This window comes from Centrocercus urophasianus, unplaced genomic scaffold (genome assembly GCF_019232065.1).
Source record: "Centrocercus urophasianus isolate 14NV4802_14NV808 unplaced genomic scaffold, USGS_Curo_1.0 seq_12, whole genome shotgun sequence".
Taxonomy (NCBI): domain Eukaryota; kingdom Metazoa; phylum Chordata; class Aves; order Galliformes; family Phasianidae; genus Centrocercus; species Centrocercus urophasianus.
The window spans coordinates 27,744,443-27,753,798 of NW_024884364.1; positions in this window are offsets into that span (position 1 = coordinate 27,744,443).

Consider the following 9,356-nt stretch of genomic DNA (forward strand, 5'->3'; position numbering starts at 1 on the left):
TTCTTTATTCAGCATATTTGGGAAGCTCAGTCCTTTGTTGTGTGTCTGATCAGAAAAGAAGTCTGCTGCTCACATGCAAAATAAAACCTCCCTGTGGAATACTTCCTGGTGAAGGGTCTGGAGGACAAGATGTACGAGGAGCGGCTGAGGCCCCTCGCTGTGCTCAGCGCAGAGCAGAGGAGCTGAGGGGAGGCCTGATGGCGGCTGCAGCTCCTCACAGGGAGCGGAGGGGCAGCGCTGAGCTCTGCTCTGTGTGGCAGCGACAGGGCCCGAGGGAACGGCATGGAGCTGCCTCAGGGGAGGGCAGCTGGGGGTCAGGGAAAGGGGCTGCACCACAGGGCGGTGGGCGGGGAACGGGATGCACGGGGCTGTGGGCAAGGCCACCAGTGATGGAGCTCAAGGAGCGTTTGGACAACACTGTCAGATGTAGGGTTTGATTTGGGGTGATCATGAATGGAGACAGAATTGCACGTGGTGATCCTCGTCAGTCCCTTCCAGCTCGGGATATTCTCTGATTCTATAACTATCAGCAGGCCAAGGAGAATGAGAATCACAGAATCATAGAGGTTGGATGGTGCCTCTGGAGACCATTGAGTCCAACGCCTATTAAAGCAGTTCCCTACAGCAGGTCGCACAGGAAAACATTTATACAGGTCTTGAATATTGTAAGAGAAGGAGACTCCACAGCCTCTCTGGGCAGCCTGTTCCAGTGCTTTGTCACCCTCACAGTATAAAAGTTTTTCCTCGTGTTCAAATGGAACTTGCTCTATTTGTGCCCATTGCCCCTTTGTTCTGTTGCTGGATTCCACATTTCCTGAGTGTAGCACTGGAAAGTGATACGCAAAACTGTTGAGCACTTGCAACTGCAACTTGAGTCATTGGATACATTACTCCGAACACAGTAAGAGCTAGATAAGATTGATTTACTATTGAAAAGGAATACACAAACTGTGAAATAATTTCCGAAAAGGAGTATTCTTAATAGAAAGAAAAAATCTGTGGTAAAAGTTCTCAGCTAAACTCATTTACATCCAGCCGTTCATTAAAATGTATTTAAAAATCTATTTATGACCTTACAAAAAACATCTCGTAAATCTGTAGAAGGCAATGTGACTGTGTGAGCTCCCTCTAGTGGGTATCGTCGCATCTACCAGTGTCACTGAGAGGCAGATACTGACGTCCGAGTAAATGTTATCAGTATGTAATTATATTTATCCGAGTGGAATTTTGATTATTTTTTTTTTAAGTAGTTACAACTACTAATTCTTTGTCTAGTTTAGGAGAGGATACCAATTTCTCACTATTTAATCACAGCTCCATGAAGCTATCGAAGAGAGATATCCAATATTTTTTTACATACTATGAACTCTTACATGAGGATACAGTTTTCAGCAAAGCCTTGGACAGCAGCTAACATAAACTCCAGAGCTGAATGAGTTCTGGCATTCTAGAGAAGAGAGAGAGTTCACAATACTTACACATCATGTGTGTCCAAAATAGTTCTGTTGACTTCAGCTGGATTTATTGATCTGTGTGGATTCCTGCCTGGAAATCTGACCTAAAGAACTTTGCGAAGTACTATCCAGTACAAATCGATTGCAGACTTTTTAGGCAAAATGTATTTATATAATAGCAGAAAAATTAAGAATGATATGTACTTTAAAAAAGACTACAGTACGACGACTCATTATTCCTCCTGTTGGTGAATTAAATCTCATACAGCATTGTTTTCATGAGTTACACATTAAAAAAAAAAAAAAAGAAAAAAGAAAGAAGGAAAATGCAATATTGTCTTCTTATTTTTCTTTCTTTATTCAGGATAAGCAATCTGAACATCCCAAGTGCCAGACTTCGGAAGTGAGCCCTAATGCACGGGCAACGTTCCAGCCACAGGTCAAGTTTCAGTGACCCAAAGTGGTTGTGCTGGAATATGAGGATTGTTTTGCAAGCCGTGAGTTTGGTGGCTCCTGCACAGCCCATGGTTCATTTGAACAACCATATTTTATGGAAAATTTGGGTTCACAGAAGGAAAAAAGAGCAGAAAAAGCACGCTAATAAGTTTGCTTTGCTGCTACAACTGTTTCAGATTTCCCCTTTAGTTAAGAAAAAGAGGTTTCTGTTTCCACACCTGGCTAAAACTGGCAAGAAATAAAACTCTAGTTACATCGTATTGTAAAAGGAGGCATGAAGAAAGGAAACGTAAGCAGAATTTTACAAAAGGCAGCAGACAACATTTTTATTTGCAGTTTGTGATAGCTGTGCAACTCCCAGTATAACTCCATACATGCTGTGTTTTCAGATGTTTATGATGATCTCCTAATCCTGTAATCTCAGCTCAAGAGAGCGTTAATTCAAAGTTTTACCATGAGAATGTTCTATTATTATCCAAAAGAGAATAATCACTGATTTTTTACTACAAGAAGGTAGCCTTTAAATTGCTGAACACATGCTCTGAAGTGAAGGGGTTCTCATCTAAGCAAGAAAGGCTGCCAGGTAGGTAATCAGCAAGGCCAAGAAGGCCCCACACAGCAAACTACATTTAGGCCCTGATTCAACACAGCACTTACTGTGGAGCACAGTGTCCAAACAAATCTCTTAAACATGTACCTAACTTGAAGAAATGAGTAGGTCCCACCCACCGGCAGCAGTCATATTCATTCTCACTGCACAACTACAGCTGTGCCAATGCTTATTGGAATGACTCCAGAGAGTCATTATACGGACCTGTGAGTTTAAAGAAAAGCAAGCAAACAGAGAAAAAAAAAAAAAAAAAAAGAAGTCAAATATTTACAAAGCACTATAAAACTCATCTAGAAATTGTTCTCGACTGGGTGTGATAGAGAAAAAATGTTTCTGGGAGTTGTGGCTGCGGCACCCTTGTTACTGAGAAGCTCTATATTCCTTCTGTTTCAGATGGAGGTGTTTGGATGGGTGCCTGGATAAAGGGATGTTCTCTGCTCTCCATGTGAGTGCATGCTCAAATTTAGCTTTATAATAAGCATAAAAAACATAAGTTTGCATACTGTTAGTTGCATTGAAGCTAACCAGTTTTCTAGCTGAACTTATTCCTTAACCCAAGAAAACTGGTATCTTTGTTACTGTTCAGCACATGGATTATTCTCCTCTTCAAATGCATGCTTCAAACATGAAGTACAATGACCACAGATATTTTTGTTTGTGATTTCATCTTTTGTTTTGCTATCCATGCTATTGATATTCTTCTTTAGGTCACTGTGAATTGTGAAGGAGGAAGATGTCATCTTCAAATACAAATGGGTCTAGGAAGCAAGAAGATTCTGTCTTTAAACCTGGTTAGAACCCACTGCTACTTTTCTGATTTGTTTTAGCATCATTAATCACTATTAATCAAAACCAAATCTTTTCCTTCTACCCTTCCCACCCCTTCCCTTTCATTCCCCTCCTCCTTTCTTCTTTCTTCTTTTCTCTCCATCCAGGAGTATTTAAGCATATGCTTAGAAGAGATAAGCGATTTAAAGTAGAGTGCCTTTATAATGCAGATAGGCAGTGAGCTCAGACTTACCATAATATGTACAGCTGAACAAACAGAATGACTATTTCAGTATGATCTTAAGCATCGGAGCTTTTTGTCTGATGACACACTTTCCTATTTCAAGAGTAAGGATTACTTAATCTCTGTCTGAAATGAGCAGAGGATTTACGAAATGCATCATATCCAGATAGTCTCAGCCTTACTGCAGCATCACTGAGGGCTTATTTAAAAACAATAAATGAGAACTACCAATCCCATTTAATTAGCCATACAATTATAAATGCCATTTTGGTTACAAGAGTCAATACCAACCAGGGTGAGGTTAGAAGTAGAAGACCAGTCCTCAGTGGACTTTGATTACTCGCAATTTAGTTCAAGTCAAGTCTTGAAAACTGAATAATGTTTGAATAAGCATCATACAATAGTCTCCCAGGGCTTCACTGTCAGGAACTGGGCAACAGGACTTTTTGAATGTCATATCTCTTTAAATAAATCAAAATTGTTACAGTGCAGCAAGCCAGACTTCACCTCAGAAAATTTAGGTTGTGTGAAGATCTCCTCTGACATGAGAGAGGGCCTTGGACAACATAGAAAGTGCCGTGGTTCAAATTGTTTGTTATGTGGGGCTGCTGATATGCTGAGAACACAGTCAATAGCATCTATCCAAATGGTAAGTGCCTTCTACAGCGGTCTTTTACTTTTCCACGGACTGTATGGGGACCTTGGGGTCCAGTGCCCCACCAGCTGGGTCTCAAAAGTGTTCTTACTTACTGCATCTTGTGTGTGTATGAAAGAGCCATTCATTCACTGAAAACTTGGCTCTCAGCACTTAACACTTCTGGGAATACTGCTGAGAATGAAACTCTTGGTACTCTGAGTCATGCTACGTGGATGTAAAAAGTACCTAAAACTCGGATTCTGAGTAGCCTTAGCACTTAATTTTTTTTTTTGGTCTTCATTTGAAAACACCCACTCAGAAACCAGACATATAAATAAGCTGTTCTGGCAGCCCCACAGAAGCAGGTATGGCATGGGTAAGAGCTGAACAAACATGAAAGAGAGCTTGAAATCCTTCTGGTATGTCTCTGCAGCTATAGTTATTGCTCTCTTGAATTTAGAGGTCTGACATAAAGCCCTATTGTGTGCCATGTACATTGCAGCCATTTTGTGTGACTCCTTCCTTATTGAGCCACCTCCAGGTTTTATAGGGGAAAGTGGAGCTGAAGGAGCTGCTCCACTCCTCGCCAGTGGCAGGAAGCAGAAAGGTCTTCAGAAAACAGAAAGAGAAAGCATTAGTTACCAGGGCTGTACGTGCACCATTCTGTGGCAAAGAAGCAGCCAAAAAGGCTTCAAGACCTGCAGCTCCAGTAGGGCACCCAATAGTAAGTTGAGAAGTAACTCAGTCAGAGAACAAGAGAAGACATGAAATGGCAGAAACCTTGCTGTTAAAAAATATACATTTTTAAATAACACTGTGGTACTGCAATGAAGATGTGTGGGAGACGAATGGACAGTTGTCTGTTATCACCCCCAAGCTGCTGGAGTTCAAGAATCATCTGGACAATACTCTAGGATATAGGGCTTGAATTTTGAGTGGTGCTGTGTGGAGCCAGGAGCTGGACTCCATGATTTTTGGTTCCCTTACAACCCAGGATGTTCTGAGTCTACCAATGGCCTGAGACAGCTGCTGATATGGATAACTATATTCAAGAACTTATGGATTGAACATGAAACTTCTTTGAAGTGGTACAAGATAATTACTACTTCTGTAGTCTATAAGAGATAACTAAAAATAAGAGAGATGGTGCCTCTGAAGAGTCTCCGATGTGAAACCTGACAAATCCTGGAGATGGACAGCAGACGGGTGGTTTTGGTCACTGCTTTTTTAACGTGCTGAAGGAAGAAATTACTTGGTGATTTGAGCTAAAAAATACGGGAAATATACCTTATGAACTTTGCTCACTTGCGCTCTTTGACCCAAAGAGGGTTTTGATGACACTTCAGTATGAGAATAGACTTTTTATTCTATCTCATTAGAGTAATAGAGATCAGGAAGTAAGATATTCACTGTAAACCTTGTGACAGTTTACATAGGTCTCCCGGAGTTTCCTTGCAACACCCTCCAGGACTGTTTCCCTGTGAAACCTCATGGGCTGAAAAGTGGGCAGTGATGTCTACCACCTCAGTGCAGCCTGCAACCCGACAGCCTGGGATGGGCCTGCAGTCTCCTCTCTATCGCTGTGGTAATTCTGTGAATTCAGCTCCAACTTCAGCTTTCTGTGTAATTATTTCAGAAAAATATGCCTACAGTTTATCCATGTATTAGTAGTATGAAGAAACAATCTCTTTGGATACAGCAGAAATGTGAAATGGCAGTGCTGGTTACAAGCAGTCTTGTGGCTGAACTTGTCTATTACCTGTTCACTCTGCTAGAAACCCGTTCCTCATTCCCTTCAGTCAACAACCATTTCATTGCATTTTCATTTAGTTTTGTTAGAACTGTCCCAACCTACTGTCAGATGCTTTTTTTACAAGAGTTTCTCCTTCTCTGTAGAAAAGTTTATTTGATGCCCATACCAAAACTGCTAGAAAAATTGAATTTATTGGTAGCAACATAGTAGCTGCCTCAATTCATTAACAGGTAGCTTATCTTTCTTGATGGGCAGCTTTTCCCTAACAGTACGAGCATAGTTATTTGAATATACAAGTTGCACACATACTAGTATTCATGTAGGTGTATGTGCTAGTTGTATTATTAATGTTATGAGGTACTAGTTGTTTGATGAATAATTCTGCTTTCCAAATTAACATGCTTCTCCGAACAAATAGTTGGTTCCTTTTTCCTCATTGCTCTTCTGAGCCCCTTTTGAACTTTACTGCTCTGAAGCAGGAGCAGCAACTCTTCTCCCAAGTAGGAGCTTATTTCTTTATTGCTAGCATGCCTGCTTTGGTGTGATAGTCAGAGGCACTTTTCCTACCTGGAACCCATTTTCCTAGAAGCTTGTTTCATGCTTTTATCTGATAACACAAATGTCTTGCTTTAACAATAGTTGTTTGCCTTGCATCAGTAAAATTGTAGAACAAACACGTGTTGTAATTACCTAAGTTTATCTCACATATTGAAAGTACATTAAAAATAGAGTCCTATAGCACCAAATGCTGTAACAGTTTCTATAAGCAAGATGATTAAATTCAGCAAGACAATTTTTCTTAGCACTTCTGGTTTGTTTTCCAGACAGATTTTCAGTTAACTAATTGTGCTCCAGTGGTTTATCAATGGTTAAATTCTATGCTTTCATTATAGGGATTTCCAAGGCCATTATCTGCCTAACCACTATTTTTTCCCTTCGGTTGAAGTTTCATTTTTAATATATGCATCCTATAATATTTGCTCAGCTATAGAATTGTTGAATCAGGTTAGAAAAAAATTGTTGATTAAGGTTAGAAAAGACCACTAAGATCAACCATCAACCTACCCCCACCATGCCTGCTAACCATGTCCCTCAGTGCCACGTTCTACCTTTAAAATAGAAATAGCCTCAAACAGAACCTCCTCATTTGAACCCCTTTGAACTCAGAAGAGCTAGACAATTTCAAACCCTGAGATAGTGTTATCAAGCCAATAAATCAAGTACATCTTGGCTCCAGCAGTTAACTAGCACATTTGGCTGTGTGTCCTGCATTGCTGTTTGAAACCTTAACAGCATCTGAACAAGCTCAGTTTAATCCAAGATAATTTTCACACAGCTAATGGCCTGTTGCCTGTTTTAATAACCCTTTTATTTATTTGTTTATTTTTAAATGCACTTAAAACAACATGCATGGATTAAAATAAAATAAAATCCTTGCGATTTGTTCAGGAGAGAAGCTGTTTGAGCACCACAAAAAGGCTGATGTCTTGAGAACTATTGGAAAGAGGATTTCCTGGAAACTGATGATGGCACGGTTTTGTTATTCATGATTCTACCAAAACCATTCCAAAAGAACACTGTGTTTAAAATACATTAGCTGGATGATGTGTGATGCTTCCTTCCTCTCCTTTTTCTGCGATTCAGATTTTATATCTTTTAGCTCTCCAGAAGGAACACCAAAGAGCAAAACCTGCAAAGAGAATGCGATCCTTTCATTTACAGGATGCTGCTTTGCTTGCCATGGAGCTGCAGCACTCAGAATGAGTCTTTATGTAAGCGTATGAGGTACAATGTCATTTAAAGACTGCCACCGCAAATAAGATGAGACATTTCATTTAGACACTGTTCTAAATTTAATACTGAAAACAGCAAGATGCAACTTGGGAAGAAGCTTCTAAGGTAGGTTTCTTTGTTCTTAGAAGCATCAGCGGTGTGAAAACTTGGCAGAGGGTGAATTTGAACAACTGCAGCACTTGCAATAATCTCTAGTTTTATTTCAAAACCAGAAAGTACCTAGAAAATACAACAGGCTGTTCAGTCAGCAGTTTTTTTGTGCTGCATCATTTCCACTGCAATTGGCAAATAACGAAAAAACAAGCAGGCTGCTCACATCCAGACAGAAACAAGGCTTCTGTGGCACTGTACAAGAGAGAACTTTTAGAACAAAGCTTATGGCACAGCGCTCATTTGAGAAGCTTCTAGCAATTTAGAAGTGGTTATCTGACAGTATTTCTTGCTTTATGCAACAGCCAGCACTGCTATCAGTGACAGGCAACTTTGTATTAATAGAAACATGTGAAGCTTACTCATCGTGCCCTTACCAATACAACTGCCAGCGACATAAAGGCAGTTACACATTACTTGGTGATAGAAAGACAGCCACTAATACCAATAAACACAATTATGACACGCAACCTCTCCTGGGCAAAGTGGTAAGACAAAATGGCTGCAACCTCAAACTGTATTTTATTTATATATCGTTTTCTGTTTTAGCTGATCTGGATGAACTTTGACAGATAGATTTAGAAGTCTTGAATAAAGATCTGCAGGGGGAAAAAAAATGTAGTTATCAAAGACAGAAAAATGAGTCGTTATTGATTTTTATTGAGCATTTGTCCCACCAAGCAGTACTGAAATAACGTAAGTGAAAACGATGGAGAACAAAAATCCCTCATATTTCACAAAATTATATTTAATAGAATTGTAATTTTTGGTATGTAACTTAGCAGTGTAAATGCCCAATAGATTTTTAAAAGCTTGCTCATCCAGATCTCAGTCAGATGAACACATTTGCCTGTAGACATGTGTTAAATGTCTTAGCAGAGGCAGGACTTTATGTATACTATATTCCATCTCACTCTCTCTTTGCAGTATTTAACACACAGCCCTAGAGCTGGGTAATCTTTCATAAACAGTGTCTTGTACTATAAACTTCAGTCCCAAAGCCTATGTTACTAACTGGAGAGGCACTGTTTCTGCCATCCTGAATGCTGCTCTTCCATTTATTACTTTGTTTGAGAAGGATTTTTAAAAACATCCCTGGACCATTTGTTCATGTCTCCCCATTTAACTCCTGCAAATTTACGTGCGGTTTCTGCACGTACTGTTTTAAGTTCATAGAAAATATTTGTGTTGTGTTCACTTCTACTTTGCCTGAAAAAAATTACGTGTTTTTCTTACTTAGACAATGATGTTCAGATTTCTTCTCACACACCATCAGCTATGTGGTTTCTGCTCTGTTTCTCTGCTAGAAAGGAATGTGCAGTATATCATAACTCACGCTGTCATATAGTAATAATCCCTGTACAACACCGTCACTAACTGCCTCATTCAGCACATTTTCCCCATTTTCTGAGAGTTCAGATGAAATATGACAGGTGGTATCATTTTTCTTTTCTTTTCTTTTCTTTTCTTTTCTTTTCTTTTCTTTTCTT